Source organism: Podarcis raffonei, chromosome 10, assembly GCF_027172205.1.
Source record: "Podarcis raffonei isolate rPodRaf1 chromosome 10, rPodRaf1.pri, whole genome shotgun sequence".
Classification (NCBI taxonomy): Eukaryota; Metazoa; Chordata; class Lepidosauria; order Squamata; family Lacertidae; genus Podarcis; species Podarcis raffonei.
In genome coordinates, this window is record NC_070611.1 from 23,642,821 (window position 1) to 23,664,478 (window position 21,658).

At 42.9% G+C, this 21,658-nt stretch overlaps 1 long non-coding RNA gene across 4 annotated transcripts in view; it reads right to left on the minus strand.

Annotated features, from left to right (window-relative positions):
* Positions 1-16,909: 16,909 nt before the first annotated feature.
* The window catches only part of LOC128422840 (uncharacterized), a 48,427-nt gene continuing 43,678 nt past the window's right edge, over positions 16,910-21,658 (minus strand). For 2 of the 4 annotated variants that reach the window (XR_008332606.1, XR_008332603.1), the window contains one exon: positions 20,320-20,994. This is a non-coding gene — a long non-coding RNA (uncharacterized LOC128422840). Of the gene's footprint in view, positions 17,063-20,319; positions 20,995-21,658 lie in introns of those variants that run through there. The other 2 variants (XR_008332605.1, XR_008332604.1) reach the window with 2 other exon arrangements.

A 21,658-nucleotide genomic window follows, 5' to 3' on the forward strand; every position in this document is an offset into this window, starting at 1 on the left:
GAGCTCAGAAAGTGTCAGAACAGAGAACAAGCTCAGATGACAAGACGTAGGAGTGACGTGGATTAATAGGGACGGAGGGGGTGTAAGTCTTAATTGGGAGCACCACCATTCTGGGTAGATCCTTTCTTTTGTTCTTCGCTGTGTTTGCTAAAGAAACTAACTGGTAAGAATACCCTTTTGTTTGATCTGCTCATTTATGGCCATGGGGGAGGAAGCTGATTTCCTGAAGCCTGACACCTGCTTAGAGAAAAAAGTTCTCCATTAGTATCTAGGATGATGAAAATGAGGCTGCCATTGAGGAAGGGCAACGCTTTCTTGTACCCCTCCCCTCTCTCTTAATGTAGAGAACTGAAAGACAAGGCATTACAGTGGTACCTCGGGATGCGAATGGGATCCGTTCCGGAGCCCCATTCGCATCCTGAATAGAACGTAAGACGCGTCTGCGCGTGTGCAGGTCGCATTTTGCTGCTTCCGTGCATGCTCATGACGTCATTTTGAGCGTCTGCGCATGCGCGAGCGGCAAAACCCAGAAGTAACGTGCTCCGTTACTTCCGGGTTGCCGCAGAGCGCAACCCAATATGCACTCAACCTGAAGCACATGCAACCCGAAGTATGACTGTACTGTGTTGTCCATTTCCCACTTCCACACAATGTAGTGCGAGGCAGGAAGGTGGAAAAACTTGAGTAAACTGGAAGTGAAAAATTAGAGTAGGGCTGAGTGCTACTCTGCTCAGGTGCTGCCTTCAGGCTTCCCATAAGATTCTGGTTGACCATTGTGACAACAGGATGCTGAACTAGATGGACCATTGACCTTATCTTATGTTCTTAGGGTTGGACAAATCAGTCTATTTCCAATTTGTGTCTATTTCACATATGTTTGGCTGTGCCTCCATTCTATCCTATTTCCACACTGACCTGCTTCTCCTCCTGCCCCCCATTTGTGCAAAAATCACAATTTAATTCATGCAAGTAGATACCTAAGTTCCAATCAGCACACTGGTTCTTGAGGGGCAAATATCCCGAGTTACTGAAGCATTGCTAAACACAGAACATAGCAACACCACGTCACACATCTTGGCATTATGAGGAGGGCATGGCATGGCATGTCTAGCTGCACATGTTCTCAGTCTGTACATTCAAACTCTGAGGTGGTTTTTTAAAAAAAGAAAAACCCTTGTATTTCTGAAAGTGGCTGAGATGCGCACTTTCCCAGAGCCGCAAAGAAGCAATAGCTCGGCTGCTTTTTCTTACAGTACCTCGCTCATTCATTTGTGCCAATGTTCAGCTATCAGGAAGCAGTTCCCTTCCTGCTCCGATTGACCACTTTAGCACTGCGGCATAAATTGCACAATTTATGGCCGCAATCCTAGGCACAGTTATGCATACTTAAGCACCATTGATTTCCGCAGGACTTGAGCACCTATCATTGTCCCGCAGCGTATTTCTTACATCTACTGGGCCAGTATCAAATAGAGAGAGACAACATCACTCTAAGTGTTGCAGTGCATTGTCGTTACACAAATTTGGTTTAGTGGCTAGATATACACAACACGGAAACTCAAGCATGCATTGTTCTTATTTACTTGAGCCCTCTGTAATATCCAGTCCCAGCTGGTATACAGTTCAGCTCTTTCTTGCACCTAGGCAGCAGACGTGGGTCTGATGTTATCATCATGCCGCATTATGTTCCTCTGCCATTGTGCAAATGTGGTGCGGGAATGGACCCACGGAGCATGTCATATCTGTTGATAAAATATTCCTGTATGATAAAGTGATTGGCACGCCAGGACAAATCTGTTGTGACATACTAAGCATTTGTGGTCATTAAGCCGAAAGGAAAGGTATCCAGTTAAAGCGATCAAAACCTGGCCTGAGCAGACATGGCTGCAGGCAAGCCCAGGAGAGACCAGGAACATGTGTAGAGAATCAGCGACTTGATAAAGTTAGGGGGATAAAAAGGGACAACTTGGCATAATTGCCCTGATCCAGAGGTGTCTTCCAGGTGTACAGCAAAGAGGTCCCCATTCACCTGCGCATTAAGGGATGTGTGTGCAGAACAGCCCTACCATTAGTGCAGCACTGTCGAATGGGATTTCTCTGTGCAATGAAGCACAAAGTACACTCAGAACATAGGAAGCTACCTTATACCAGATCAGATTTTCTGTCCATATCTCCCAGTATTGGCAGCTCAGACAGGCAGCAACTCCTCAGGATGGAAGCTGGGACACTCTGCATGCAGACCATGTGCTCTACTGCAAAGCTATGGTCTCATCCTAACATCTCCACTTCAAAGAACCGAACAAGGCACTTGAGAAGGACACAAGACATGCTATTATGTACTGAGTGAACGCTTATCTGCGGCTGAGATGGTAGAGGCAGCCATCTGATTTGGACACGAGACTTGAATTCAGCAGCTGTAACAACTGGTAGCACATCGGTATTTGCGTAAGGAACATCCAATCACTTCAGCAGGGCTCAGCTGAGCACCGCAATGAAAACGTGAGGATAGGAGCATCTTGACTTTAGTAATGTGCATGGAAGGCTCTGTTAAGTGTATGGCACTCTCTTGCGGGATTGAAGCAATGATCTTACAAGGAGTCATTCCCTGTCAATGGCTTCTCAAAAGCATCATAACAGAGATCAGTACATAAAAACCAGTGGGAAATATTTCAAAAAGGGGTCTTTAAAAAAAACAAAAAACCTGTGTTTGCTGGAGTAGATTTTCCTGAATCACTATTTTGGTGAGCTTAACTAATCACATTTAAGGACCCAAGCCTAGTTTTCGGGTATGGCTTCTCTCTCTTCCTCTCTCTTTTGTTAAACAATTTAAGAACAATTGCAGAATATATGCTACACACACATAAAAATGTGCAAAGACTAGAGAACATTTAGATTAGTACTAATGAGATAATCCACCTATTGTGGTGCACTCTAGTGCTGCACGTATTTAAGAGAATTGAATTAAAATTAAACTTTATTTAGCATATAGATAATTGATCCAAGGTGGCACATTATATCACTGGCAGGTTAAAGGAAAGCATTTTGCAGTTTAATTTATTTTTAAAATTTGCTACATTAGGAAACTTTGGTTTATAAAGGAAGGAAAGGAGGGGAAATATCAAGTAAAGGTAGGTAAAAAAAAAAAGGTAAAGGACCCCTGGAAGGTTAAGTCCAGTCAAAGGCGACGATGGGGTTGCGGTGCTCATCTCGCTTTCAGGCAAACGGAGCTGGTGTTTGTCCGCAGACAGCTTTCCAGGTCATGTGGCAAGTATGAGTACACCTCTTCTGGCGCAACGGAACCCAGAGCGCATGGAAACCCCATTTACCTTCCTGCTGCAGTGGTACCTATTTATCTGCTTGCACTGGTGTGCTTTTGAACTGCTAGGTTGGCAGGAGCTGCGACAGAGCAAGGGGAGCTCACCCCGTCGCAGGGATTTGAACTGCCGACCTTCTGACTGGCAAGCCCAAGAGGCTCAGTGGTTTAGATCACAGCGCCACCCCTGCCTGTATTAAGTAAACTAATAGCAGACACAAGGACAGAACAATGGTCTGACCATGACCAGATTGGATGGAGCTACTGAACTATGGTGCATGCCTGGTAAAGTGGATCAGACTCTGAGATCTATCTTCTTATTTAAAAGTAAGAATGAAAATTATGAACAAAATGTGCAGCCAGCCTGGCTGCTCCTGCCTTTCCGGGTTTTTAACCAGTGAGGGAAGGCAGAGCCATAATTGACAAGGGAGGTCTTTGGACACCATACCACAGGAAACCCCAGGGTCCCAAAGAACTGATGTTTTCCCCTCCCCTCAAGTGCATCTTCCCTGCTTCGGACTCATTTCCTGCCCTATTTTCCCCACGTCACCCCACCCCACCCCAGCAACCAAGATACTTATTTCCTGTGGCAGGTTCATCAGTGGTACCTCGGGTTACAGATGCTTCAGGTTACAGACGCTTCAGGTTACAGACTCCACTAACCCAGAAACAGTACCTCGGGTTAAGAACTTTGCTTCAGGATGAGAACAGAAATCGCGCAGCAGCGGGAGGCCCCATTAGCTGAAGTGGTGCTTCAGGTTAAGAACAGACCTCTAAAACGAATTAAGTTCTTAACCCGAGGTGCCACTGTACTCCCTTGGAGTTACTTTCTGAAAATGCTGCTACCCAGTAAGTGTGGGTGCATGTCAAAAAAAAAACCCTCTTCCCCAAAATGTCAAATACAAAATGTGAAAACTTTGCAAAGAGGCTTAGGCTTTTCTCCTGATGTAGAGGAGCTGAAGTTTGGGTACTCTTTAAGAATTCAGAGAAAGGTTAGCTTACATTATAACAGTATGCATGCCGCCTCAAAAGCAAGCTGATTTGTGTTTTATGAGGCTGACTTCTAGGTAAGTCGGTGCAGCCCCACCATGTTAAAAGTTACTTTATAAAGTAGATGTATCAAACCAAGCAATAATTTTAACTCAATTAAATTGTTAATAAATAAATAAAAATCATCCTATAACATTTAAAATTCCTACCAGTTATCTCAGTGGTGTTGCTGCTGGGGCAAAACTCTGAGATGTTAGAGAGCAGGGTTTTTCCCCTGAGGAATTAGGGGAAATAGTGACAGACTGCTTTTCCTTACTGTTTCACCTGGAAAAGTTCAATGGTAAAAAGGTAGGCTTTTTTCCCAGTCAGAACTCATCGGAAATCAGTTCCGGCACCTCTCAGGTTGGCCCCATTGCATTATAAGAGAACAAAGGAGGCATTCGTAGTGAGTTCTAGCACCTCTCTTTCTAGAAAAATAACTCTGGTAAAAAGTAAACAAAAGAAAAACCATTTTCAAAATTACAGAAAGGTAGCCGTGTTGGTCTGCCATAGTCAAAACAAAAATTTTTTTTCCTTCCAGTAGCACCTTAAAGACCAACTAAGTTAGTTCTTGGTATGAGCTTTCGTGTGCATGCACACTTCTTCAGATACACTTTTCATTTTCAAAATGGAAGCAGGTCACTCTGCTGTCCACAGTCTCTGACACCCAGTGGCTACAGGCACAATACAACAGCTTTTAGGAATCAATCTGCTGTGCACACTAATCTGGGAATAAGTTTGGTCAAATGCAAGTGGAATTTATGTATCTAAAACATGCAATAACCAGGCAAGATGAAGATTGGTTGAAGCTTTGCAGCTGTACTTTGAAAGGAGGCAGGGGCAGAAGGAAAAGCACAGCCATTTATAGTGCAAAGATGCACCGCTCTAGTTAAAGAAACCAACACTTGATGCCTGTGATACAAGCAGGAAGTCTTCTTCTGCAGACGTTTTATACTTCCTTCTATATCTGCGCAACAGCCCTGTGAGGTAGAGTACGCTGAATTTAGGAAGCTGCCTTACAGATTTCAGGCAGGGAAAAGCATCTGACTGACCACTACTGGAACAGAAAGCAGGGCATTATTTGGGAAAAAAACAAACAGACAGAATTATGGAAGCAAAGTAAGCACAGACCAATGTACTTAATTTATAAAATCCATCCTTGAGTAAAGCATGTAGATTTCTATGGAATGAAATTTGGATTTGGTGTATCTGTGTGTGTGTCTATGTGCCCATTTATAAATCACAAGCCCTGCTTACTTTAACTAAAATGGTATCGCTTCTCAGTTCACATATTTGTTGCTGTGTGTAATGGAACAATAATGAAAGATGCTGCAATTAAACTTTCATAATCCACACACAAATGTGTGCGCTTGTGCGAACACACTCACACACACGCACACACACAGTACAGTTCATTATCCTGCCTGTGAGGGCTTATGACTATTGACATTGTCAATTTTTACCTCATTACTCATCACTGCTTACTGGGAGTGCGGCTAATAGTAGATTTACATAGAGTTTGTATGTGCAGCAATGTAAATTCTGACATTGCTAGTGTCAGTCACTAATCTACCTCATTCAGTTCATGTCAAGATGATACATCACAATGCTCAACAACTGTCAGCCCTGCTTTAAATAGATCTACATATTTCTCAACTTTACACTGATTATGATGATGGTTGCTTCGGCACTCTGGGTGTCCCTTCCTCACAACAGTTATGGCTACCTAAAGTCACTCCCAAAATATTAAAGAAATGACTGGTTCAAATACGTTAGCTTTATGCTGGCAAAACCAGCATAAGGCATTATTAAATAATTTAGGGCACAGTCTACCTTAACCAAAAGAGGTTTTCTCTCCTTCCACCCATGAAAGGGACTAACAGTCACACAGGTACATACCCTCCAACATTTATCCGATGAAAATAGGGGTGACCTGTTCCATGATAATAATAATTTTATTATTTATATCCCGTCCATCTGACTGGGTTGTCCCAGCCACTCTGGGCAACTTCGAACATATATAACAGCAGAATAAAACATTGAACATTTTTTTTAAAACTTCCTTATATAGGGTTGCCTTCAGATGTCTTCTAAAGGTTGTATAGTTACTTATCTCCTTGGCTCTGGGATCGCGTAATTCCATACCATCCAACGTTTATTTGATGAAAATAGGGATGTCCTAAGGAAAAGCAGGATCAAATCAGAAAGTGGGACAGCTTCTGTAAATCTAGGATTGTCCCTGGAAAGTACGGATACTTGGAGGGTCTGCAAGTATGTATTACTTATTGAGTACTTATTTATTGGTATTTAATTATGTTTTCATTTGGATCTCCTGTCAGCCAAGTATAGCCAGCTATATGCCTTCTGGAGATGAACGTTCTCTCTGTCCTATACTGAAGATAACATTACAGATAGTCCGGTCCGCAGGCCAGAGCTGCCCCAGTACATTTTGGCACCACAAAATGGCGCTTGCCCCAGCCGCTCTGGGCAGCTTCCAACAAACTAAAACATCAAACGCAGTAAAGCATCAAACATTTTAAACTTCCCTATAGTGGAGAAGCAGAGCACAGAATAGCATTGACAAATGTTTGCTACCTTTTAAAAAACGGACTAAACTATTTCATGTGGAAGGAAGCATCCTGATGATCTGGCATAGCAGGGGACGGCTCAGCTTCAGAGAATAGATGCAAAACCTTAAGTATTTTAAAGTGTCAAAAAAATTGTGCAGGCACAGCTACCACACATGCCATTAGCTGCCTGTGACATTCACGTGACCATATTCCAAGAATGGCGGACCTGAGACCCTCGCGATATTGTTGTCAAACCTCAGTTGTCAAACGTAATCTGTTCCAGAAGACCGTTTGACTTCCAAAACGTTTGACAACCGAGGCACGGCTTCCGATTGGTTGCAAGAGCTTCTTGCACTCAGGCGGAAGCCGTGTCAGACGTTCGGCTTCCGAAAAACGTTCGAAAAGCGGAGCATTTACTTCTGGGTTTTCAGCATTCAGGAGCCAAAAATGTACGATAACAGAGGCATTTGGGAATCGAGGTTTGACTGTACAACTCCCAACATCCCTAACAGTGGCCATGTTGGCTGGCAATGATGGGATTTTGAGTTCACCGACATTTAGACAGCCATAGACTCCCCACCCAGTGGGGTGTCTAATTGTAGGTGAACTCCAAATGCCAACATGTTTACGGTCAGGGATGTTGGGAGTTGTACAGTATTCCAAACTGTACACACCATGACACTTAGGTGTGCAGCTCATTTCATAATAGTTCTGGAAAGGTAAATCCAGTCAGCTGAATGTGGCTCAGGAGCTCAGGAGCACGATGCATGCGGAAACAGGTTATAATTAAACAGCTACAGTGCAGGAAAAGGCTGCTGTGGATATGGACATCTTTCTGGACCCAGAGAATTGTCTGGAAATGCCTTTCAGCTGCACTGCAGAGTGAAACGTGCATATCTCCTTTCTTCGGCACGGCAGAAACTTTTCATGTCGCTTTCAGTAATCATCTTTCTCTTTATCACCCACACACAGTATATCATTGCTCTGGACACCGGTTATTTAAAGCTATTATTTAGTGCCATAATAAGTAGTAATTTAAATACAAGGTAAAATCACCACATTGTCTTGTTTACCGGTGATGTTAATGTTAAACTGACGTGTAATGCTCCCCAAAAAGGAAGCCTATGATTTGTTATCATTAAACTGTCAGCTCTGTCATGTATTAAGCATAGATTCATACTATACTTCTTTGAGCATATCACTTTATTTTGTATCAGCCAAAAAAAAAAAAAACCTGAAGCATTTTAATTGTGTCTCTGCTATTTTTCTATTAACTGTTTCATGCATTTTTTCCCCTGGCCTTTTAATTGCAGTTTAATAGTGGTCATTAACACATTAAGGGGTGTTAGAAGAACATTTGAAGTCCTCTTGACTTCTACCAAAGTTGACACTTCAATGCTACAGTAATTTCAGCTATTCATTTATTTAATAGTGACCTATGCAAATGTGGAACCATGTCATTTTACAAATTGACTGTAATAATTAACTAGAAAGGCAGAGTAAAATGAAACAGGTTATAATTAGAATAAAACTGCTACAGTATTACGTCAGCTAGAATAAAATAATCTCAAATGATTAAATTGGTTTCAATTATTAAGGATCGGTTTAATGTACCCACTGTTCCATTCCCCCCCCTTTTTTTTACATTTCTCTTTTTTGTGTGCATTAGATGTCACCTCATGCAATTTATGCATTTTATTCATCTTGGTAAAACAGGCATTACAAAAGTTTAATTAAGTACTAAAAGACTTCATATTATTCCGTTGAATTTTAAATTAGTTGCAAAATCTAGTGATACTGAAAGAACATACCATTCATAATCATTTCAATTAGCTTGCATCTATTACACTGTCTATTCTTTTTCCTGCCAACCAATAAGTACATAGGTGTGTAAAGAAGATTCAGAATTTGTTTCTGGACACAGTTTTAACCCACATGAATACAAGTATCAGGATCTTGTTGTCTCGCATTTGGATTCTTCTCTCACTTGCAACATGGTTTTGATTCTTCTCTGACAGGGCTACCCATTTATTGAGCATCCATCCTAATTTGCTTCCACAAAGCTTACAGAAGGTTAGATTATAGCTGGTCTTCACTGAGCATTCATTCTGAATCATTTGTGCATAGGTTATATGACAGTGAACATTCACCCTGAATTGCTTGCATGGTGGTTATATATCTTCCCATTAATTGTTCATTTATCCCACAATCCTCAGTGCATTTCCTTGTCACTTTCCTAACAGCAAAAAGTCCATTTTTTAAAAAAATCCACTTTAATTGAACATACCAACATTTCCTGTGTGCACTTGAATTCCTCCCTTAAAAACAAACAGTCAAGAGGCAACTGGAAAGTAAATTTTATCATTTTCATTAAAATTGAATTGTGTTCATTTCAGCCTTCAAGCAAATCAAAACTAAATCAACATCATATTTTTGTATGGATGAGAAGCATACAGAATCAAATATATATGTTGAAATACTGATGAGAAACATGCTTTTACCTCCTCACCACAATTGTTCAACGTAGCATTGAATACACCATCTGATGAAGAGGACTGGAGCACTCAAAGGTTTGTACGCAGCATGGGGTGTAAATACACTGGCAGAAGTGCTGGATTGGCTTTGATGTTGTGTTTGCACCGCACCAGCCTGCCCATCACTTTGCCCCTCCCCATAAGCAGCAGAGACTCACCTGCCAGGAAGTCAGGTAAGCGTTTACACTCCACAATGCTGTCTGCTACTGGTGGCCATGCTAGCTGGGGCTGATGGAGAGCCAGTGTGGTGTAGTGGTTAAGAGCGGTGGACTCGTAATCTGGTGAACCGGGTTCGATTCCCTGCTCCTCCACATGCAGCTGCTGGGTGACCTTGGGCCAGTCACGCTTCTCTGAAGTGTCTCAGCCTCACTCACCTCACAGAGTGTTTGTTGTGGGGAAGGGAAAGGAGAATGTTAGCCGCTTTGAGATCCTTCAGGTAGTGATAAAGCGGGATATCAAATCCAAACTCCTCCTCCTCCTCCTGATAGAGTCCAACAATATCTGGAGGGTCATAGATTAGTCACCCCAACCTCGCTAAGTTATTTGGGTTAATGGTGGGGTAAAAAAAAAAAACATGCTACAACCAGTGGTCAGAGAAAATGCACAATTTCCCCCTCTCATTGCACAGAGACACAATGCATGAAGTCTAGTAAGAAGCCATTTTGCACATAGAAGTAGAGACCTAACCCAACTCTCCCTAGTTTGCAACACAAGAGGCCATTTGTCATTTTGTGAAAAAATATCAGTGATAGAATTGCAAGCAAGGAATGTGAGCTTTTTATTCCAATGCGAAATACCATTTTCAGTCATGCCTTAAGCTCGTTAGAGTGACTTGTACATTTTCCAAATGGAGCTCGATTCCTTTATTGTAATGTAATTGCAATTAATGTTGTGCAGTTGTAATAATGTAATTATTATTAATTACATTTTCCAAAGGTAATTAAAATTCTTTGCTTTGAACAAAGGCGATAAGTGGATCACAATTAGCAGCATTTTGACAAAAAAAGGAGAAAACAATTAATATGGCAGATTATGTTAACTCAATACAAACAAGTCATTTTTGTGTGTCTCCTAAGTGTTAAACATTGATAATTTACCCAAATGGTATCTTTGTACTTGGAAACGATATCAGCTTTTAAGATCTTTCTGAGTTACTTGGTAGGAAATTGGTTTTCATGCATTCCCAAGTATGCTGATATTATAAAAGCTGGATTAAAAAAATAAAAGGAGGGATGTGCAAAATATGATGAAGTATAAGGGAATTTGAAAGTGCATCTTTACATTTGCAAGAAAACTGAGGAAATATACAGTGCAATGAGACCACCACACAACGAACCTGAGTCTTTTCTCAAGAGTAGTAGATTCAGGTCTACCACAACACTTCATCTACATGCAGATGTATGGGAGGGGTGAGGAATAATGCTGGCTTCAGGATTTGGGGGCTTCTAGGGTGTTATGTACTGAGTTGAATAGGATCCAAAATGCAGCAGTCTGATTGGTCCTAGAACAATAGGATTCAGAATGCAGCAATTTGATTGGTCCTAGAATAGTACCCAGAATGCAGCAGTCTGATTGATCCACAGGAACCACCCAATCCAGCTCCAGCTGGAAGCGAATCCGCAACCTGATTGGCCACCCTGCCCAGCATTGCTGCTGCGGGATTGGGGCCTACCATGTAACTGTTGCCTGTGTAAGCAGCCACTGCCACCTATACCAGGAGTATTTGCAAGGTGTTGAATCAAGACATGGCAAATTTGAAGGGAGAAAGAGTCATAGTGGGTAAAATTGGTATAGGCTTCTATTGATGTGCAATTTTGTTCTCCCCCCCCCCCTCAGTTCTCATATATACTTTCCACATGGCCCTCAGTGCAGACTCTGTGCCTGAGTTTCAGCTGCATCACCTGGTTCTAATGTGAGCGTCTTGAAGCCTGCATTAAGGAAACCAGCAATCTGACTTTGGGCGAGATCTCCTGTCAGCAATTTAGTCCTCATTCTCACTTCGTTGATGGAGTGTTACAGCAACTAAAAACCCAAAAGTGATGCTTGTTGCTCTGAACACATAGGGCAGTGCTAAAAGTCTTGCTTTTGTCTATGTCAGCCAACATCAGTGGCTACATTTTCCAGAAACAGCAACATGACCTCATCAGCACACAAAGAGCTGCCTTTGGTGCTGTTTGAGAAGGGTTACAATCGACAGAGAATAGAGGTTAACTATAATAGTCACAATGGGATGTAGCCAGCTAAATCACGTTTACCCTGTGAACTGTCCCGAGATCTTTCGATGAAGGGGCGGTATATAAATCTAATAAACAGTAGTAGTAATAAATCATTGTGTGCATGGAATGACTTTGACAAGTGCAACACAACTGCCTCTCCTCCCCTTGTGTGCTGCCTGCAGCACCTACAGATGTTCTCTGTTGGGTTAGAGGAAACCCTAGGGCAGATTTAGGGGAAGAGGGGACTGGGAAGTCCCATTGCAGTTGCAGACGTTGTTCTCCGCATGCAATTATCTAGCTGGATGCAACCCAACAGAGGTGCCAGCTTGTGAAGGCAACTGTTGTTGGGGAGGGGCAACATCACACGTGTGACATTACAACATGAATTCAGGATGTCTGGAGGAGCCAGGGGCGGGCCCAAATGTGGTAGCCATGTGGCACAACGGCCAGCGGTTCCTCCTCCACCACCTCTTCTTGGTACTGCCCTTGGCGGGAGGCTTTTTTGAACCTCCTTCACCACCATAGGAGGAGGAGCCAGATGCTGGAGGCATGCCACACTCAGCTCCACTCTTCAACTCCATGCTTTTGAGGCCTAGAGGGGCCCAGCCCCTACGCCAAAAATATTGTTGTTGTTTAGTCATTTAGTCATGTCCGACTCTTTGTGACCCCATGGACCAGAGCACGCCAGGCATTCCTGTCTTCCACTGCCTCCCGCAGTTTGATCAAACTCATGTTGGTAGCTTCAAGAACACTGTCCAACCATCTCGTCCTCTGTCGTCCCCTTCTCCTTGTGCCCTCAATCTTTCCCAACATCAGGGTCTTTTCCAGGGAGTCTTCTCTTCTCATGAGGTGGCCAAAGTATTGGAGCCTCAGCTTCAGGATCTGTCCTTCCAGTGAGCACTCAGGGCTGATTTCCTTCAGAATGGAGAGGTTTGATCTTCTTGCAGTCCATGAGACTCTCAAGAGTCTCCTCCAGCACCATAATTTAAAAGCATCAATTCTTCGGTGATCAGCCTTCTTTATGGTCCACCTCTCACTTCCATACATCACTACTGGGAAAACCACAGCTTTAACCACCAAAAATATAGGGGATCTCAAAGGGGCTGCAATCCAATGTACCTAAGGCCCTCCAGATGCTGTTGGAATACCACTCTTACCATCCCTGACCATCAGCCATGTTGGTTGAGGCTGATAGGAGTCCAATAATGTCTGAAGGGCCACAGCTTCTCTGCCTTTGCCTTTCACAATCATTTCTTATGACTTTGCGAGAAGGTTCTTGATTTTCAGAAAGTTGGTAGCACTGTAGTTCCTTTAAAAAGAAAAACACCCGAAACATATTTTTTTTAAAGCAACTCCTTTTCCAAAGCAAGAAAGCAAGGTTACGAATGTTTAAAAGTTTTGACAACCTACAGCAAAGAACCTATCCACTCATTGGAGAGTTTCTACTTCATTTAAATCTATCTCCAAAAAGAGAGAGAAATTCTAGGAAGAAATAAAATATGATGACTTAAAAATACATTATTTATGACAAATTATTTTCTCAGTTCTGATGGTATATTTAGATAGATCAGATTGGCTAATACCTTCATCTTTTCTTCTTTTTTTTCCACAAGGATATATGCTGACTGCATATTGTCACCGAAGGGAATTTTCAAAGATGCACCGAAAACTTCCTTTGCAACATAAAACAGAGAGCTTTGCACAATCACTGCTATTCAATTTGCTCTTATCTATAGGCACTGAGGAAAAACATGCATAACAGAAGAAGCTAGAAATGTTTATGAAGCCAAGAAATATCTTAAGAAGGGGGGAAAAAAGGTTTTAACTAGGTTTTTAGAACTTATCACCCACTCCACCCCTGTGGCAGCCAGCTATCTGAAGCCCATAGGGAAAACAGGCCGTCTTCCCATTCACAATAACATCAAAGCCTTTTAAAATATATTAAAAGAATTAATTTGCTCTTTTTCTATTTCCCAATCCAGCAAGGCCTTTCCCACTTTATATGATTCCCTGCATTTTTCAAACTACCCCTCTATGCTCGTTCATTTCCACCAGTGCACATTTTCCATACGACTACTGATGGAAATGCGATATGCGGCGGTCCAAGCAAATGCATTCTTCACCCAAGCCCTACACATCTAAAGATAAGGGAGCCTGATCCAGGCAGTGGATTAAACACAGTTAGGTGCCACTGATTTCAATAGGAGAGAGTTAACACAAGGCATCACAATCAATGAGAATTAAACGGATGCTGCTGCTAGCTTTGACTTGATCATACACACTTTCTCTTGTCCGCACAAATAAGTCACCTTGGCTATTCTTACTCAAGCATTTGTGTTACAATACAGTGAGCCAAAACAAAACAAAACATGAACCCATTATTGACATATTCACAGAACTGATATTAACAGTGTAATTTCAAATTATTTACTTTAAAAATGCTTCTTGAAAACTTATGTTTTTTCATTGTCCTATATTGAATGATTTTTGGCAGAAGGCAACTGAAGCTATAAACAGAACTGTATGGAACAACCTTACATTTACAGAGCAAAATATCTTCTTGAATTATATACCCGGCATGTGGGACCTTACAAAAGGACAACACGAGTGGACTCTCTGTGCCCTCACCACAGCAAAAAGACTGATCCTGACGAATTGGAAAAACAAAAATGCGGCTCCCTTCTACGACTGGATTGAAGGCTTATATAACCTTGCAACATATGAACAACTTGCATACAAACGCAGACTTGCCACGGACAAATTCAATGGTATTTGGAATCCATTCTTACAAATACTGTAATAAATTAAGGTCTGGTGAAGTACAATAACAGCCTTGTAAAGTATATAGTTAGGGGTTTTCCCTTCTCCCTTTATTTTTCCTTCTACATGGATTCTGTTTCTCTTTTTCTCTCTTTTATTTACGTCTCACTATGTTTAGTGCACATATAATTATGTACTTTTTGAACTTTCAATAAAGATTTTTTAAAAATACTTAAAAGGCACTCTAATTTCAGTTATGTTTCTCCCAGGAAAACATCCAGAGGATTGCAGCCTAATCCTCCTTTAGCAGTAATGAAACTGGGTGCAGAATTCCTTGCTTAAGGGCAGAAAGGAGTAGTATGCACACGCAGGTGAGAGCTCTGTGCACATGATGGAGATTTGCACTGCAAATCAAGGACTGCCAGGGACTGGCTGGATGCAGGAGTGCTGGCAGGCACCAGTTGGGGGACCCCCAAGGGAAGAAGGCTCAAAGCCAGGGGGTTGGTGTTGGAATGACGATGTGCAGTCAGAGGGAGAAGAAGGGGCAAACTGGGAAGAGGAAGAGGTGTCGGAAGCTGAAGAGGTAACCTTTTACTGAGCAGGAAGAGGCTGCGGCAAAGAGCAGCCCAGAAGCAGAGACAGAAGCAGAAGGTGGTCAGGACGTAGAGTTGAGATAGGCTGCTGAAGAAGCCGGGGAGTCTACCCCTCCTACTGCGACCAGCTTCCCTCATCACTAGTCTCCCAGAACATGCAGAGAGATGAAGATGATGGAGCAAAGAGAGACGAGAAATCGGAGTCTTAGGCTGATATGGGAAGGGGTCTTAGAGAACGGTGGGAAAGTTGGGACCTTCTGTCGTTGTAGCGGGCTCCTTGGAGCAAGACCTGATACTCAGCTATATATCTGCAAATAAAACGTTTTAAGTGCAACATACTAATGTGATACTAGATGGCGATGGTCAGCCTTATAGAAAATTCAATGTATTTTTTAAAAACACTTAAACAAATTTTCAGAATGTTTTTTATATTCCACCCTACTGGGAAGAGTTGCTGTGATCACTAGGTCTGCGCTGTTTTGGTTACTTTGCATTGACTTCACTGACACCAGTGGTTTTTATTGCTGACCTACTCCTGACATTTTGCTAGAAGAGCTGCAACAGGATGGTGATCTGTGGCACTCTTTCATTGCCTCACTGGGTGTCAAACCTGCTGCAACAAACACATCAATAATAATAATAATAATAAATTTTATTTATATCCCGCCCTCCCCAGCTGAAGCCGGGCTCAGGGCGGCTAACAACAATAAAATAATACAACATTCTAAAATCATTTCATTATAAAATTAATTCAAATCAAATTGATGGCAAAAAAGAAGAAGAAGAGTTTGGATTTGATATCCCACTTTATCACTGCCCTAAGGAGTCTCAAAGCGACTAACATTCTCCTTTCCCTTCCTCCCCCACAACAAACACTCTGTGAGGTGAGTGAAGCTGAGAGACTTCATAGAAGTGTGACTGGCCCAAGGTCACCCAGCAGCTGCATGTGGAGGAGCGGAGACGCGAACCCGGTTCCCCAGATTATGAGACTACCGCTCTTAACCACTACACCACACTGGCACCACAAAGGAAGCCCTGGATATTTGCTTGAACTGCATTTATTCTGCATGTGTTTATAACTTCATTGTGCCACGGTAAAAAATATCCAGCATTGTGTTAGGAGATGTACATCTGAAGTCACAGACATGTCCACCACATGCAGAGACCCAGTGTTCCCTCTTAGAATCACATAATCATAGAACTGTAGAGTTGGAAGAGACCCAATGGTCTTCTAGTCCTGCAATGCAGGAATATCGACTTTGGAGGAATGGAACCTTTTGAGTAGAGTCAGGATGTGTATCCATTAAGAATGTGTGTATATACTTTAAGCCCCATGCCTGCTAAATAACTTGTCACACCAGGAAATAGAAAAAAAGATTGGTTTATTACACAGAGATGAAAGGGACAGAGTATATGGGTGCTGCTTAAGACAATAAGGTTACAAATATGTGGGCAGCAAATAACCATTCAGTGCATACACACAACTTAGTCCTAAAGATTGAAAGAGTCCCTAACTACCCAAAAGCCTAGAGAGGGAGAATAGCAATGTACCACAGTAAAAGGAAGACTAGGGGAGGGATATACTAGTCTTGGAGCAAGATAACAACAACAATTTATTATTTATACCCCGCCCATCTGACTGGGTTTCTCCAGCCACTCTGGGCTGCTCCAAACAGAATATTAAAAACATGATAAAACATCAAACATTAAAAAATGCTCTATACACGGCTGCCTTCAGATGTCTTCTAAAAGTCAGGTGGTTGTTTATTTCCTTGATATCTGGTGGGAGGGCGTTCCACAGGGTGGGTGCCACTACCAAAAAGGCCCTCTGCCTTGTTCCCTGTAACCTCACTTCTTGCAGTGAGGGAACCGCCAGAAGGTCCTCGGAGCTGAGAACAAAGTGAGGAATTTGAGTTCTGTGCCATCTGCAAGAGTTAAGTTCAACTGAAATCTCTCACCCATTCCTTATTCCTTTGGTTCAGGGTCCAGCAAAGTGTAGGGCTGATTCTTGAGACACTGAGGAGCAAAGAAAGGGGTCTCGTTCGACCTGCAAGAAAAATTGTCATGTTGTTGTTCAGCCAGCCAACTGTGCCCACTTTCAGGATATGCCATTCCATCCACCTTTCCCTATTTTGTCCACTCCAACCCAAGCAAACATTCAATGGCCTCTTCACACCCACAGTCTTTAATGAGCTGGACTTTTTCCCTATAATTTTTGTTTTGTACTTCTGCAAACCTTGGGGTATCCTTAGTTCGCTGATACCTCCTTCTTGTGTGGGGGCATGGAACCATTTAGACTACATAAGGATCCACAGTCAGAGAACAGAGTTCATTGTTTTTATATATAATGGCTATATATAAAATGGTTGCACAAATGGTTATTTTCATCCTGTGTTCTAGTAATTCATAAATTCTATATTTTTAACAAAATAACTCATGTGAATAAATGCCAAAACCAGAAAGGGAAGCACGTCAACAAGGGCAAAGAATTTGGGCATCTGAAAGCTGATATCCAACTCTCTCTCTCTTTAAAGCACAGATAAATTTGAATCGGCAAATGCTGTCCATCATCTTAACACTTGGACACAAAATGAGGAGTTATAACAAGCACTGGTTGAAGTGGGAAAAGCTGAATGTGATGGATTATCCAGCTGCAAAAACAGACTAGAAAAGTGCTACAGAGCACTCACCTTACTGAATTTCACCTAATAAACCACATGTACATACTGTGCAAAATATTGTTGGATTTCAAAGCATCATGGCTGCGTGCTGTTTTAATCATTCATGATGAACATTTGGTCCTTTTTTAAATGTATGAGGTGATTCATATTACTTATGAATAGATCTCTCTCTTCTTTTCTGCCCTTAAAAAAAATAATACTAAAATAAGGTAGATGGGTGGGTTAAATAAAGTGGACACACGAGTTAAAATCAAAGAGCAAATGAAGAGGTTTTGGAATGCAGGGGGATAAAGAATTCAATTAACCATTGAAAAAACAATCCTCCACTGTGGGTGGTAGACTAACAGTTGCTGGAGGGAGAATTGCTGTTGCGTTCAGGTCCTGCTATTGGGTTTCCCATAGGCATCTTGTATGCCACTGTGACAACAGGACGTGCAACTAGATGTGCCACGGGCCTGATGTAGCAGGATCTCCTTATGTTCTTAACCCTGTGATCCAGTAGACTGCATGTGCAGCTGAACCCTACTATCACCTATGGCAGGGACTGACTTTGGTAATCTTTCATAATATTGTGTGCAGCGCAAGGCCAAGATTGGTTCCCCCCAAATGGATCTTCTCAGTTACACGCCCCCTCGGCTTGGCACCCTGTGTGACGGAACCTCCCACACCGCCGTAAATCCAGTGGAAGCCAAAGGACCACATACACGTGTGTTTTTTCCAACGGAAGAACAAATAAACCTCAGCTGCACTCACAATAATCACTAGAATGCAAAGACATTTCATTCCGAAAGGTATAGGATGCCAGCCCAGTTAGATAAACATTTAAGATATCAATTAAGCTGGGAGACATGGGATTTCATTGGGCTTACTTCCATTCCAAGCTCACTCTCAACATTTTCAGAACACATAGCAGACTTAAGTCCTGCTCAGCTAGTGCTTCAAGTCCTCTGAGCAAGACTTATTTGGAAAAGGGAGAAAATTACAGTCATACCTTGGGGTACAGACGCTTCAGGTTGTGTATTTTCGGGTTGCACACTGCGCCGAACCCAGAAGTACCGGAACGGGTTACTTCCGGGTTTTGGCGCTTGCACATGCGCAGAAGCGCTAAATTACGCTTTGCACAGAAGCGCTGAATCGCGACCCACGCGTGCGCAGACACAGCGCTACGGGTTGTGAACGCTGCGGGTTGCAAATGTGCCTCCCGCACGGATCACGTTCGCAACCCGAGTGTCCAGTGTATTTAAGACAGTACTGAAAGCAGCCAACCAGACTGTAGTGCAGGTACAGGAAAACTGTGGCCCTCCAGATGTTGTTGGGACTCAACTCCCATCAAGCACATCCAGCATGGCCAATGGTCAGGGATGATGGGAGTCGGAGTCCAGCAACATTGGGGAGACACCCTTGCTATGGAAGATCCAGGATTCCAAAAACAGAAGCTGAGCACTGATGTGTTTTCCTGTTATTTTTATTTATTTTAGTTTGTATGGTGCATTGCTCAAACCTTAGCTTTTTAAATAATAATAATAATAATAATACACACCAGAGGTAGAAGCAACCAAGGACCCCTGGACAGTTAAGTCCAGTCAAAAGCGACTATGGGGTGTGGCATTCATCACGCTTTCAGGCCGAGGGAGCCGGAGTTTGTCCACAGACAGCTTTCCGGGTCATGTGGCCAGCATGACTAAGCCACTTCTGGTGCAACAGAACACCATGACAGAAACCAGAGCGCACGGAATCGCCATTTACCTTCCCACTGCAGTGGTACCTATTTAGCTACCTGCACTGGTGTGCTTTCAAACTGCTAGGTTGGCAGGAGCTGGGACAGAGCAACGGGAGCCCACCTCGTCACGGGGATTTGAACCCCTGACCTTCCGATCGGCAAGCCCAAGAGGCTCAGTGGTTTAGACCACAGCGCCACCCGCGTCCCTACTGAGGGCTAAAGATATTCACTTGGTGGCAACAGCGAAGCTCAAAGATGGCTAGGCTTGCTGGCTTGCTCACTGTCCCCACCCATTGCTTCTCTGAGTTGTGCTGCCACAGCGTGAATGCTATTTCAATTTGAACTAGCACTGAATAAAGCAAAATGTGCGGACACAAAGAATGGTTCGCCCATGTCAGTGAGAGGCCATTATGTGGCATGCAAAGCACTGGGAGAAGGGATATGCATATGTTAATTCATGGGGAGGAAATGTGTGATCATATTTTGCTGTGGTTCACATTTTGGAAGTCAACCTCTTCCCAACACATACAATCATGTGCCTTCTTCGCACATTAAAGGTAAAGGGACCCCTGACCATTAGGTTCAGTCCTGACTGACTCTGGGGTTGCGGAGCTCATCTCGCTTTACTGGCCGAGGGAGGTGGCATACAGCTTCCGGGTCATGTGGCCAGCATGACTAAGCCACTTCTGGTGAACCAGAGCAGGGCACGGAAACGCCATTTACCTTCCTTGCCGGAGAGGTACCTATTTATCTACTTGCACTTTGATGTGCTTTTGAACTGCTAGGTTGGCAGGAGCAGGGACCGAGCAATGGGAGCTCACTCCGTCGCGGGGATTCGAACCGCCAACCTTCTGATCGGCAAGTCCTAGGCTCTGTGGTTTAACCCACAGCGCCACCCTATTTCCCCCTACCCAGAAAAATCTGTTGGGGCAGGGGAAGAGGGGGAAGGCTGTGTGTGAAGTGTCTCTTAGTGGACTCTAGGCCTTGTGTGCTTCACTTTGTAGTTAGTTGTCTCCTGAGGCATGCCAGAAAGGGCGCTGAGCTCACTACGAGGTGGTGTTCAGCACGGAAAGAACTTCATCATGCAGGAGCTTGCGGAAGTGATCTGGCGTGCCAAGATTTTCAAAAAGAGCAGAAGCGATGGGGGAGGGGAGGGGGGAAATGCAGAATAGCAACGCGCTACATTCATCCTACAGAGATGACAACACCGATTCTTCCCTGTGCGTGTTTTTTATTCAAGGTCTGTTTAAATATTCTTTGGAGTGCTTCTGACGCTAAGCGTCAGACCTAGCATAAATAACAGATGAAGCTCGTTGTCCGGATTAATTTCAGGCTGCTTTTAACACCGCTAGTTCAAATGATCCCAAACTTGCAAACTTCTACCTGTAAATGCTCTGAGAAGTTTTGAGCAGTCAGGTTCCATTGCTCCGATGTTTCAACACTGTCATCGAAGAAGCAAATGGAAATCCCATGGCGCTGACCTTGGAGACGATTCGTGGAGCTGGCCCTTTTGCTGGCGACCGAGAGGGGCTCTTTCAGCAGTCTTGCGCTGAAAACAAAGTAACATCACATATACCCCTGGGAAGCAAAAGAGGGAGAAAAGGAGAGAGGGAGAAAAAAAGTCTCATCAAGTTGCTCATCAAGGTGGTGTCTCAAACAAGGAAACGTTTCCATATATAAGGCATGACAAGCAACTTATTTCCACCAATTTGCTGTGTTTGCTTCTGCGTTGTAGCACCTTTTTCCTTTCTGTTTTGTTTTAATGTGCTTCTCAGGAGAGGATGCTTGTTAAAGCCACTGCCTGGCAGCCTGTTTTCTCCCTGCAAGTTGCAAGTTGGGAAGCAAAACAGAGGAGGCAGGAGCGGAATCGCGACTATCAATTGACTGACAACAGCCCTTCTCCATTATTAGTGCTTGTAGGCTGCCAAAAAACTAATGTACTTCAGGATATAAAGTGTAATTAATTCAGGACCTCAAATCTCTAGCATAAATGGTTTCCGGTTTGGGTGGGAGGTCTAGAACAGGAGGGGGGGAGAAAAGCTTTTGCACAACTACCTATAATTTGAAAAAAAGGGTATAAATTAAACATTCTTTGATAATAATATGCAATGACAGTATAATCATATGCTAACATTTAATCACCTTTCATATACAATATTACTCTGATTCTTCTTTAAAATTTTATGCTGTATATTGCTGTACATCTTTCTTGCTGATTGATTCCCTTTATTACTCCTGATTT